The 11,427-nt window shown below is 39.8% G+C and overlaps 1 long non-coding RNA gene across 1 annotated transcript in view; it reads left to right on the top strand.

The window, feature by feature from the left end:
* The window catches only part of LOC104987774, a 24,149-nt gene that overhangs the window by 3,535 nt on the left and 9,187 nt on the right, over nt 1–11,427 (top strand). Inside the window, exon 3 of the long non-coding RNA XR_825169.1 lies at nt 6,706–6,810. This is a non-coding gene — a long non-coding RNA (uncharacterized LOC104987774). The remainder of the gene's footprint in view (nt 1–6,705; nt 6,811–11,427) is intronic.

Below are 11,427 nucleotides of genomic sequence, written 5' to 3'. Positions count from 1 at the left end.
CACTGACTCGATGGATGTGAGTCTGGGTGAACTCCGGGAGTTGGTGATGGACAGGGAGGCCTGGCGTGCTGCGATTCATGGGGTCGCAAAGAGTCGGACACGACTGAGCAACTGATCTGATCTGATCTGAACTGAACTCTATGTAGCCTGCCAGTCTCCTCTGTCTGTGGGATTTCCCAGGCGAGGACACTGGAGTGGGTTGCCATTTCCTTCTCCAAGGGATCTTCCCAACCCGGGGATTGAACCATCTCCTGCACTGGCACGTGGGTTTTTTACCACTGAGCCACCAGGGAAGCATCTTTACTGGGCTTGTAGTGTCTGTGTTTTACCAATGTGAACAGCTCTTGTGGAATACCATGTCTGCCGTTTCCTGCTTCAAGTAATTGTTCCCTAACCTCACTTCTGAAGGCATACAGCTGCTATGAGTGTCTGTTGGTATGAGAGCTGCACTATCTCTTCCTGGTTTCCTTAGTCTTAACATTATCTCTGTAATAGCACCTTATTACACTTTTATTTCAATGTTGAATGTGTCATCTGTTTCCCAGTGTGACCCAGACTGATACATATGAGATCTGTCAAAAATACCATCCAAAGTCGCTGAATCTCTGTTGGAATGTGATTGAAGCAATGACCTAAGAAAAACAAAACAGTTTTCTTTTTGCATCTTCCTATATCAGGACGGTTCAATGAAGAAGATTCTATATGTATGTGTATAATTTTACTTGCATTTATATATTTAATATTAAGTATATTATATAAATTGTATACACCAGAAAATACTAATTTTAATGTTTAAAATATTAGTTATAATAAATTACATTATAAATGACATTTTACATCCTGTCCTCTTTTGTAAGTAGTATTCCCCACCTAAAAAAAATCTATCAAGGAGATCTTTGATATACAGTGTCATTTGTAATAGATTGTAGCCTCCCATTGCCGGGATATACAATAGTTAATTGCTTCTCTAATCATAACTGAGCAGACTTTGGGAGATAATGGAGAAAAGAGGAGCCTGATGGGCCACAGTCCATGGGATTGCAAAGAGTTGAACACGGCTTAGAGACTGAACAGCAGCAACAATAGTTAATCATTTGAGTCCTTTCCAGTTTGGCACTAGCATGCACACTAGGTTGAGGAAAGTCCTTCATTCACTCAGCCTTGTGTATAATTCTAACAATCCATTCTATATTGCCACCTGAGTATATTTTTAAAACATAAGTTACACCAATTTACACCTCCATACATACATACATACAAACAATAGTATTGGACATAAATACAGTACTATTTTCTCCATATCCTCAACCAGCATTCTCAATAGACAATCACTGTTAATTGAATATTCACTAAAAAATATAAATTGTATTAAGAGCTTTATAAAACCACTTTATTGTCATACTTTATGTAATTAATCTTGTTAATCCTCTTTTACAATCTGGTAAGACAAACATTAACGCCTCGGTTTTTATTTGAAATTTCTGTAAGACTACTGTTATCAAAAGTAGGGTTGGGTTACTTGCAGCTCGAAAGCCAATAAACTGACAAGCTTGGTGGAAAGGAAAGGGTGCTTTATTTCAGGTGCTGGCAACTGGGCAGGCGGGCAGATTTATGTCCAAAGGCTGACTCCCTCTTTGACAATCAGTCAGAGCTTTTAAACGGGAGTTTCAGGGGTGTGTAAGCAGAGGGAGGGGCTGCATGTAGAAAAAGCGTAGTCAGCTCTGGCAGTCATCTTGAACTTGGTCTGGTCAGTGTTATCCCAGTTGTTGTAGGTACAGTTAGTCTTCGGTTCCAGGGTTGGCTTATTCCCGTTTCTTTGAGGCTAGCTCTGGGAATCGTGGCAGCTTGTGTCATGGCTACAGTCTGGTCATCCTGTAGTTAACTTCTACCACCCGGTGGGGATTTCAGTACCTACAAAACAGCTCGAAGGACATGGCTCAGAATATTCTCTCTAGACCTTGAGGAAGGACTAAAGACCCTTGACTTTTTTTTTAATGACTAGACTGTTATCTTGTCCTGTTTGCATGCTTTCTTTTGCTTCTTCATTTTCTCACTTCTCTGATTAAACTTATTCTTTGACTAAAGTTTTCTACAGATGAAAGATGGGCAGGAGACATGGTCGGGAAGAACCACAGGGTCCTGCTCTGTTTCACTACTAGTTAATGAAATATCAAGCATTCGTATTGTTCTTTACTACTAGCTTGTCTGTGTTTGTTGTTAATATTACTGTTGCTATATAATCATTTTCTTTCAGTTTGTAAGTAATTTTATATAGTGAAAATACTAATGCCTTTTATGGCATGTTTGTCTCAGAAAAATTTGTCATCTTTTTCCTTAGTTTTATTCTTTCTTTTTATCATCCTGTCATATGAAAGTTTTCATTTATGAATTCACATTTAAACATGAATTTATGGTCTGCAAGTTGCCTAAAAATCTGAATATTTCTGAAACCCAAATATTATGAAAATATTCACCTTTATTTTTTCCATCATCTTCATGGTTGAAAAAAATTTTTTTTTATTTTAAATTTATTTTTTGATTGAAGGATAATTGCTTTACAGAATTGTGTTGGTTTCTGCCAGATGTCACCATGAATCAGCCGTAGGTATACCTATGTCCCCTCCCTCTTGAAACTCCCTCCCATCTCCCTTCCTGTCCCACTCCTCTAGGTTATTGCAGAGCCCTAGTTTGAGTTCCCTGAGTCATACAGCAAAGTCCCATTGATTACCTATTTCACATATGGGAATATAAGTTTCCATGTTGCTCTCTCCATACATCTCACCCTCGCCTTCCTCCCCCATACCATGTCAATAAGTCTGTTCTCTGTGTCTGTGTCTCCATTGTTCAGAAGGCTTCCCTGGTAGCTCAGCTAGTAAAGAATCCGCCTGCAATGCAGAAGACCCCGGTTCAATCCCTGGTTTGGAAAGATCCCCTGGAGAAGGGATAGGCTACCCACTCCAGTTTTCTTGGGCTTCCCTTGTGGCTCCAATGGTAAAGAATCAGCCCACAATGCAGGAGACTTGGGTTGGGAAGATCCAACCCAGTTATACGATGATTTGTTTTTTTTTTTCCCTGACTTACTTCACTCTAGTCTCTAGTATAATAGTCTCTAGGTTCATCCACCTCATTAGAAATGACTCAAATACATTCCTTTTTATGGCTGAGTAATATTCCATTCTATATATATACCACAGTTTCTTTATCCATTCATTTGTTGATGGACATCTGGGTTGCTTCCATGTTCCAGCTATTCTAAATAGTCCTGCAGTGAACATTGGGGTACATGTGTCTTTTTCACTTTTGGTTTCCTCAGGGTATATGTCTAGGAGTGGGATTGCTGGGTCATATGGTGGTTTTATTCATAGGTTGTTTTTTGTTTGTTTGTTTTTTTAACGAATCTCCATACTGTCTTCCACAGTGGCTGTAACAATTTACATTTCCATCAACAGTGCAAGAGGGTTCCCTTTTCTCCACACCCTCTCCAGCATTTATTGTTTGTAGACTTTGATGATGGCCATTCTGACAGGTATAAGGTGATACCTCATTGCAGTTTTGATTTGCAGTTCTCTAATAATGAGCGATGTTGAGCATCTTTTCTGTGTTTATTAGCCATCTGTATGTCTTCTTTGGAGAGATGTCTGTTTAGGTCTTTTTCCCACATTTTGATTGGGTTTTTTTTTTTTTCTGGTGTTGACTTGTATGAGCTGTTTGTATATCTTGGAGATTAATCTTTTTTCACTTGTTTCATTTGCTATTTTTTTCTGCCATTCTGAAGGTGTCTTTTCACTTTGTTTATAGTTTCCTTTGCTATGCAAAAGCTTTTAAGTTTAATTAGGTCCCACTTGTTTATTTTTGTTTTTATTTATATTACTTTAGGAGATGGGTCATAGAGGATCTTGCTGTGATTTATGTCATAGAGTGTTCTGCCTATGTTTTCCTCTAAGAGTTTTATAGTTTCTGATCTTACATTTAGGTATTTAATCCATGGTTGAAATTTTATGTTGGAAATTTGACTCATCTGTTATTTATCTTTGTTCTTGTATGTTTACCTTTTCCACAAGCATCTAGCTAGATAGATATGTCATCACTATTGTTGGAATTGTCTTGAACCAAAAGTATGTATGTATTGTCTTCACTGCAGAGCTTGATGAGCTCAATACAGTTGAAATGAGAGGCTGGTGTTGAAATTGGGGTCTATGATAGCAAGGCAACTTCTAGGTAGATACCACTCCTAGTCAGATCCCCAGAATTGTTACTTTCTCCAGGAAACGAGTGATTATGACAGATAGTCTAAATGATAAGAATATGCCATAAATAAAATATCTGATAGGTTTGTCTATGTTAAAATGTAAAACTTCTGTTTGGGGTGAAAATTCCCAATAAAAAGAGAAAGACAAGCCAAAGTTTGGGCATACACATGGCAGAGTCTTATTTTCACAAGTGTACTAAAGGTAAGATGTATGGCAATAATAACTTACCATTTAATGTTCATCAAATAGACCAAAAAGAGAATATCTGACTGTACAAAGGGTTATAAGGGATGTTAGGTAGACAGTGGGGGAAAGAGAGAAACAGAGGAAGGGCTGGGGCTTGAGTGCTATCAATAATATCAATACTTCCGTTTGGGGTTTCCCTGGTGGCTCAGGCTGTAAAGAATCTGCCTGCAATGCAAGAGACCCAGGTTCGATCTCTGGCTTAGGAAGATCCCCTGGAGAAGGAAATGGCAACCCACTTCAGTATTCTTGCCTGGAGAATCCCATAGACAGAGGAGCCTGGCAGGCTACAGTTTGTGTGGTCGCAAAGAGTTGGACATAACTGAATAACTAATACTGTTATTTTTTTCAGTTTGCAAAAGAAGTCTGACACTGAAAGAAAAAAATAGTAAACGAGGGGTCAGGAAGGGATGAGAGATGGGTGACCTTGAAGGGATGAGCAAATGAAAAGGAGTCTTTCTCCCCTTCACTTCAATGTCACTAAATTTCTCCAGTTAAGACTCAGAGCCTAATTTATATTGTTTGTATTTATCCCCCTAAATACCTCCCAGTGCTCTAGTATTGTGATTTTGTTGTTGTTGTTCTGACTGCTCTTCAGTGTGATGTAATACATTCTACTTGGGCTGAGTCTTAAGCAGAGTGTTTTGGAGTCAGATTAATATTCTACTTCACAGATAATTAATAAATAAATAGGCACCTACGTATGTTTACATATTAGAATGAATTGAATTGATACAGTATCCACCCCTTCAGCGGTGCTACATTTCTCTAATAGAAAATGTCTGTTGTATTTATAATGATTAAAATGGTGTAGCTACTGGGCAACATCTAGAAGTTACATATTCATAAAAAAAAATTCAGAACTGTCTCCTAATAGCATGGTCAAATGAGATAGCTAGTCAGCAGGGCATTTTCATGGTGATTTTCTGCACTCCAGACAGGAGGAGCTGCCACTTGGAAGAGACATATCGTCTGACTGATCACCTGCAATGAGTTTACAGGCTCTTTCTGAGCAGCTGGCATAGAGTGTTGTGTATGTGTGTGTTGTGTGTGGGTTTTTTGAGCATAGACTGCATGTGTAACTCAGTATTTAAAATCATTTCAGTTTGCACCTGTGCGGTTTGTAACTGTGTTAGGTTATTTAAGTACATTATTGAACTATTCACTATTATCCTGGAAAGTAAAAGATAGTCTGGGAAAAGGCCCTTATGTTCAATTACTCTTAATACTTATTTAAGAAAATGAACAATTCTGGCTTCTGGTGCTGTTTAACCACCTGAAATAGGGATCAATTGGCCAAGTTCCTGTGTCTAATTGTCTTTATTTTAAAGAACAGAGATGGGGGAGCTTGTACATGTTAAATTCTATAAACATTCAGAATGAATAAAAGAATACCAAGGATGTGAAATCAAAATAAATCTCACTGTAGTCATTACCTTGTTTAACTTTTTCAAAATTCTCCTGAATTCCAAGATAAATACAAACCCTCCAATTCCAAGCCTATGACTTCAAACTTATCTCTTGCTCATCAATATATGAAGTCCTAAAAACAGTCCTGTCGTCTGGATTTCCACCCATGTCCCTTGGGAAGTGACACCCCTCTTCTCTTCTGACTGTTACTTATTTTTGGAAGCTCAGTTCATAAAACTCCTCTTCTAAGAAGCCTTCCTTGATCATGACATCCATGGTCCTCTTCTGTCCTCCCATACTCCAATATGTATACTTCTGTAATAACACATTATCATTCCTATTGTTATTGAATTTAGCTTATTTTGATTAATAAGGAGTGAGCTGCCTTGTTTCTGAATCTTTATTGCTTTATAGAGATCCTAATACATAGTGACCATTCAGTAAGTAACCTTTGAATGAATGTATGGGAGAAATGAAGTCAAATCTATTCCCTTCATGCAATTCATATTCGTCTTACTTTGAAAATAAAGAATTACATTTTGTGCAAGTTTACTAATACTTCATTACTGTTCTAGTTAGGAGTGTGTGGGTGAAGATAGTTGCTCAAATTAGCTTATGTCGGTTTTGCTCAATTGTGACATGCTAGGTCATAAAGAAAAATAGACATAAGACAAACACAATTATAAGTGAAACTCTTATTCATGAATGTAAATTGTTACATTTATAAAGAAAATAAGATTTTATCAAGTGTCTGAGAATTAAACATTATTTCTTACTCACATTTCTCCCATATTCACATGAGAAATCATGAATAACCACAAAGCAAGAAAGGCAACAGTGACCGAACAGATGAAACCATAAGGACAGAGACAAGAAATGAGTCCAATAAGCTATGACCACCCTGCAGGTAATTTCACTATTGTAATTTATTCTTCTCAAATACCAAAATCTTTAGCATAATTTATGTTTTTCAAACACCAGTACCCAAGTATAAATTCTCGCAGAAAATATATTACTTTTCATTCAGATGACGGAAAGACATGTTTATGGATGTATAAAATTAGGAACATGCTCCTGCTAAAAAGAGATCATTAATGAGGTATGCAAATAGATCTCTCATTTGCTTTTGGAATATTCATAAAAAGCAAGTTATTCATCTAAGGAAAATACAGCTTCCATAAAGCTTATCAGTCACATCTTCAATCTTCTTTACAATTAAGAAGATACAGTACTTGTGATGTTAGAGAATGCCGATGTGAGATATTTTGGGCAATCTATGCTGTTGGTTCACTTTTATTTTCCATACAGAATGTAGCTCAATTACAAATGGAAGCCTGTCTCTCCAAGAGGTGTTTCTACTGAGGTTAAGAGTGCCTAAGTTTCAAGCATTTAAAATTCAACAGACTCCACTGTATTAGTCTTTTATTTTATAGTCTCATTCTGTGACCAAGAGTACATTGCTTTGAAATCCTTCCTCAGGGTTGCAGAACACACAGTGTAACAACATGAAAGAGAGCAAAAACAAAACAAAACAAAACAACTTTGCTTTTGCCTTTTTAAAGAGGAAAGATACCCATTTCCAGGAGCCACAGCTGCTTGGAGGGGTGCTTTCCCCATGGGGTGTCAGCACTGGATCTCCTCCTCCTGATCTGCAAGGTGGGCAGCAGTCCTCCTTGGGCACAAAGTGTCTGTCAGCACTTTGGAAAAAAGATGGCTGTGTTGGTGTTATTTCTTAGCACTTGGCTTTGTGCCCATCCTGCTGGGAAGTCAGCTCTGGGTCCCTGGTGTAGGGTAACTTTCTTTTTCATGAAAGGAAGAGCGGTTCTCAGTCATTTCTCATGAAAGCTAGTGGATCCTAGGAAGGGCTGTGATTTCCTCCAGCTGGACAACCAGAATTTTTTTTGTTGTTGTTCAGTTGCTCAGTTGCTCTTTCCAACCCCATGGACTGCAGCACGCCAGGCTTCCCTGTCCTTCACCATCTCCTGGAGTTTGCTCAAACTCATGTCCATTGAGTTGGTGATGCCATCCAACCATCTCGTCCTCTGTCGTCCCCTTCTCCTCCTGCCTTCAATCTTTTCCCAGCCTCAGGGTCTTTTCTAATGAGTCATCTGTTCATATCAGGTGACTAAAGTATTAGAGCTTCAGCATCAGCCCTTCCAATGAATATTTAGGACTGATTTCCTTTAGGATTGACTGGTTGGATCTCCTTGCAGTCCAAGGGACTCTCAAGAGTCTTTTCCAACACCACAATTCAAAAGCATCAAACTGAAAATTTGGACCTCTTCTATTGAGCATATGGCACTTTCTGGGGGTGTGGGGGTAAACAGAGGCTAGAAAACAGGTCTCAAAGCTCTGTAGGATCTCTTCCGAAAAACCTCTGCTTGGTAGGTTCCCAGCTACCCAAACTTGCAACTTATCACAGAATATTATTGATCACAATGGCCTAAAAACCCAAGCCCTAAATTGGCAATGACAAAACCAAACCAAACAAGAAAACAGACCAAAAATTCTAAACAGAGAAGGCTCGCTCTTCCAACTTTCCCTTGAAGTATTTGGGAGCAAATTCGTCTTCTCCAATTATGTTTTTGCTTGTGTGTTTACAGAAGTCATGGGGGTTGCCAGGAGCTGAACTTTCCTATGAAACCAAGTTGAGAGGCTGAACATTTGTTTTGCTATAATACACATTTAGATCTTTCTGCAAGCCTAGTAGTTTAATTTTTGTAGCAACCCAATGAATAGGTACCATTATTATTAACCCAGTTAAAACATCAAAGTAACTCAAATTTATAGATGAATTAAGTTTAGTGAGTGCAGTGACTTATCTAGACCCACAGATTTAATAAATGACAGTTCCTGTGCTCAGTTAAGCTGAGCTAAGCCAAGTCACTTTAGTCGTGTCCGACTCTGTGTGACCCCATAGACGGCAGCCCACCAGGCTCCCCCGTCCCTGGGATTTTCCAGGCAAGAACGCTGGAGTGGGTCGCCATTTCCTTCTCCAGTGCTCAGTTAAGCCCTATTTAAATATGAAGTTGATGTCCTTAACCACTTTGCAAACTTTTCCACCTCTGTATAGAATCTCATCATGTTCTAAGTGAGCAGTAAGCATACCGTTTCTGTAAGGACTAGAAAGTAAATAATTTGGGGGTTGAAGAGGCAAAATTGAGGCTATTATGTAGGTACTTATATAACAAAGATAAAGCAATATTCACAAATTTATGTTGATAACATTCAAAATATTATAATTGAGAACTATTTTGTAATATACATGTACTGATGAGAAGAATATAATTCATTGGCAATGGGAGAGGATAAATTCCATGTAATTGAAGTTCACAGTTAGTATTCCTTGCCATCAAATCTATGATAAAAGTTCATTTGTAAAAAGTATTCTTTAGCCATATGAAAACAGGCAGTGCTACATTAGGCTCAAGGGCTCTCTTTGCTTTAAAAGCATTTGCATTCAAGTGAGCTGGGGATGTTTCCATTTTTGAATTACATATTCATCAAGCATATTTTCCTAACATTTTTACACAGAGGACTTGTTATTTCTTGATACAGTAAGAGTATTTCTTATGCCTACTCTTTGACTCTTTGCCTGAAATTGACTCAGCCTTGTCAACTTCTAACTACACACAGAACTTCTCCTATGAGATTAAATCATAATTATACAGCATTTGCTAACTGTGTTTTAAAAACCCGACATTATTGATAATACAAAACTTAAACGTATAAGCAAAACTCACACTGCACTCAAAGCAGCATATCTTTTATCAACTTGTAAAATATATCAAAAAACTACAGGAAATTTATTTGGCTCTAATTATATACAAACGGCTGTGATGGGCATGCTAAAGTGCAGGTGGCTGCGATGGGTGCGCTAAGCATGGCCAAGAGGAGCCATCCCACGTCCGAGGTCAGGGGCAGAAGCCGGGAGGACCCCATGCCTGAAGGGCGGTGGCCAAGAGGAGTTACCCCATGTCCAAGGTCAGGGGGAGTGGCCAAGAGCACCAGACTGGGACTGTGCAGGAACGGCCGAGAGGAGCTACCCCGCGTCCGAGGTCAGGGGAGTGGGGGCGCCCGAGAGGAGATACCCAGCGTCCGAGGTCAGGGGCGGCGATGAGAGGAGTTACCCCATGTCCGAGGTCAGGGGCTGCGGCTGGGAGGAGATACCCTACGCCCCAAGCCCGAGGCCAGGGGCTGCAGTCGGGAGGAGCAACCCCACGCCCGAGGCCAGGGGCGGTGGCCCGGAGGACCAACCCCACATCCAAGGAGCAGTGGCAGTTTGGGTGCAGGAGGGCCTAGAGGAGCTATCGCACATTGAAGGTCAGGAAGGGCGGCGGTGAGGAGATACCCCTCGTCCAAGGTAAGGAGCAACAGCTGCGCTTTGCTGGAGCAGCCATGAAGAGATACCCCACGCCCAAGGTAAGAGAAACCCAAGTAAGACAGTAGGTGTTGCAAGAGGTCATGAGAGGGCAAACACACTGAAACCATACTCACAGAAAACTAGTCAATCTAATCACACTAGGACCACAGCCTTGTCTAACTCAATGAAACTAAGCCATGCCCATGGGGCAACCCAAGATGAGTGGGTCATGGTGGAGAGATCTGACTGAATGTGGTCCACTGGAGAAGGGAATGGCAAACCACCTCAGTATTCTTGCCTTGAGAACCCCATGAACAGTAGGAAAAGGCAAAATGATAGGATACTGAAAGAGAAACTTCCCAGGTCAGTAGGTGCCCAATATGCTACTGGAGATCAGTGGAGAAATAACTCCAGAAAGAATAAAGGGATGGAGCCAAAGCAAAAAGAATACCCAGCTGTGGATGTGACTGGTGATAGAAGGAAGGTCCGATGCTGTAAAGAGCAATATTGCATAGGAACATGGAATGACAGGTCCATGAATCAAGGCAAATTGGAAGTGGTCAAACAACAGATGGCAAGAGTGAATGTCAACATTCTAGGAATCAGCGAACTGAAATGGTCTGGAATGGCTGAATTTAACTCAGATGACCATTATATCTACTACTGCGGGCAGGAATCCCTCAGAATAAATGGAGTAGCTATCATGGTCAACAAAAGACTCCGAAATGCAGTACTTGGATGCAATCTCAAAAACGACAGAATGATCTCTGTTTCCAAGGCAAACCATTCAATATCACAGTAATCCAAGTCTATGCCCCAACCAGTAACGCTGAATAAACTGAAGTTGAACGGTTCTATGAAGACCTACAAGACCTTTCAGAACTAACACCCCAAAAGATGTCCTTTTCATTATAGGGGACTAGAATGCAAAAGCAGGAAGTCAAGAAACACCTGGAGTAACAGGCATATTTGGTCTTGGAATACAGAATGAAGCAGGGCAAAGGCTAATAGAGTTTTGCCAAGAAAATGCACTGGTCATAACAAACACCCTCTTCCAACAACACAAGAAAAGACTCTATACATGGACATCACCAAATGGTCAACACTGAAATCAGATTGATTATATTCTTTGCAGCCAAAGATGGAGAAGCTCTATACAGT

This window comes from Bison bison, unplaced genomic scaffold, assembly GCF_000754665.1.
Source record: "Bison bison bison isolate TAMUID 2011002044 unplaced genomic scaffold, Bison_UMD1.0 scf7180017864105, whole genome shotgun sequence".
Taxonomy (NCBI): Eukaryota; Metazoa; Chordata; class Mammalia; order Artiodactyla; family Bovidae; genus Bison; species Bison bison.
This window is presented reverse-complemented; position numbering and strand designations above follow the sequence as displayed.